Source organism: Heterodontus francisci, unplaced genomic scaffold (assembly GCF_036365525.1).
Source record: "Heterodontus francisci isolate sHetFra1 unplaced genomic scaffold, sHetFra1.hap1 HAP1_SCAFFOLD_102, whole genome shotgun sequence".
Lineage (NCBI taxonomy): Eukaryota > Metazoa > Chordata > Chondrichthyes > Heterodontiformes > Heterodontidae > Heterodontus > Heterodontus francisci.
Window position 1 is genome coordinate 4,104,997 of NW_027140380.1, and position 2,283 is coordinate 4,107,279.

Consider the following 2,283-nt stretch of genomic DNA (forward strand, 5'->3'; position numbering starts at 1 on the left):
GTCCCTCGTTATGTGGCTCGCGAGAACACCGGCACCAGCACGGTTCAGGTGTAGACCGTCCCAACGGTACAGCCACCTCTTTCCCCAGTACTGGTGCCAATGCCCCACGAACCAGAACCCACTACTACCACACCAGTCTTTCAGCCGCACATTACTTTCTCTAATCTTATTTGTCCTATGCCAATTTGCACATGGCTCAGGTAATAATCCAGAGATGATTACCTTTGAGGTTCTGCTTCTTAATTTGGTGCCTAGTTCCTCATACTGACTATGCAGAACCTCTATCCTTGTCCTGCCTATGTCGTTGGTACCGACATGGACCACGACAACTGGATCCTCCCCCTCCCATTGTGTGTTTCGCACCAGCCCTGAGCAGACGTCCTGAATCCTGGCACCGGCAGGCAACACAGCCGTCTGGACTCTTGCTCTTTGCTGCAGAGAACAGTGTTAATCCACCTTACTATACTGTCCCCCACTACCACTACATTCCTTTTTTCTCACACTTTGAGCCGCAAACACGTTTTTTTAATTTTCAAAATATACTTTATTCATAAAAATCTGCAAATATTACATTGCCAAACAGTTTCAAACAGCACCAAATAATACAAACATTGCAAGGGAGATCAGTTTCCTTCTCTCCTATCATGAGTTTCTTCACAACCCTTCCATTTCACTATTGTCATGCCAATTACAGTTTTACATTTACAGCAAAAGAAAATATCAACGATACAGTTCGAGGGATTTCCCATGGATCCAGCCCCACAGTTCAGCTTGGTGGGGGGACCTTACACTGTGGTCTTTCCCCATTGAGCCTTTGCTGCGGCTGCTCCAAGCTTTAGTGCGTCCCTCAGCACGTAGTCCTGGACCTTGGAATGTGCCAGTCTGCAACATTCGGTGGTGGACAACACTTTGCGCTGGAAGACCAGCAAGTTTCGGGCAGACCAAAGGGTGTCTTTCACCGAATTGATAGTCCTCCAGCAGCAGTTGATGTTTGTCTCGGTGAGCGTCCCTGGGAACAGCCCTGAGAGCACAGACTCCTGTGTTACAGAGCTGCTTGGGATGAACCTCGACAAAAACCACTGCATCTCTTTCCACACCTGCTTTGCAAAGACACATTCCAGGAGGAGGTGGGCGACCGTCTCTTCCCCACCACAGCCTACGCGGGGGCACTGTGCGGAGGGGGCGAGACTTCGGGTGTGCAGGAAGGATCTGACGGAAAGGGCCCGTCTCACCACCAGTCAAGCTACGTCTTGGTGCTTGTTTGAAAGTTCTGGTGATGAGGCATTCCGCCAAATGCCTTTGACTATCTGCTCGGGGAACCATCCGACAGGATCCACCATCTCCTTTTCCCGTAGGCCCTTGAGGACATTCCGTGCAGACCACTGCCTGATGGACCGGTGGTCAAAGGTGTTTTGCCGCAGAAACTAAACACTTTTTTTTTATTTCCAAAATATACTTTATTCATAAACATCTGTAAAAATTACATTGCCAAACAGTTTCCAAACAGCACCAAAAAATACAAACATTGCAAGGGATATCAGTTTCCTTCAATACTCTCATGAGTTTCTTCCCAACCCTTCCGTTTCACAATTGTCATGTCAATTACAGTTTTCCATTTGCAGAAAAATGGACCTTAATCACTTACAGATACTCATCAAACATGCAGCTTTTTCCAAACCAATCAACTACCTGCTTGCCTGTGATGTCACAGCTCAACAGATCCTCACCAAACAGCTCCTTCCACTGCACCGAAGCAAGAACCAAATCCTGTGAACTCACCCCAGCGGCTCTCTGTTTCCCTGCTCTCACTCTCCATTGTAATATCACTTTTTGATTTTTTTACCCCAGCTCTGCTCCTGCTGTGCTCCTCTCTCTCGCTCTGTCTCTGAGTCGGTGCTTTTGACACACTTGTTCACTCTCTGTTCCGTCGTGCTCTTCTGTCTCTGGTCCAAAATCTGACTCTGGTGGGATTTGAACCCACAACCTTTGAATGCCTTTTTTATCATTACTTAGAAGTCCAACACGCTATCCATTGCGCCACAGAGCCGCACATACTTTGATAAACATCACCAAGGCCTTTGATCTTGTCAGCAGAGACGGACTCTTCAAATTGCGATGGAAACTCGGCTGCCCTCCTGAACTCTTGGGCATCATCTCTTCTTTCCACGAGAACATGCACAGTTCCATCAGTTACAATGGAGCAACATCAGACACTTTCAAGATCAGCAGTGGGGTAAAGCAAGGCTGCGTGCTGGCGCCAACTCTGTTAGGAACAGAGGAACA

The 2,283-nt window shown here is 47.8% G+C and overlaps 1 non-coding gene across 1 annotated transcript; it reads right to left on the reverse strand.

Moving 5' to 3' along the window:
• Positions 1–1,956: 1,956 nt before the first annotated feature.
• On the reverse strand, positions 1,957–2,047 carry trnar-ucu (transfer RNA arginine (anticodon UCU)). Its single transcript is given in 2 exon segments — positions 1,957–1,992; positions 2,011–2,047. It is a non-coding gene; the product is annotated as a tRNA-Arg (tRNA).
• Between the last annotated feature and the right edge of the window lie 236 nt (positions 2,048–2,283).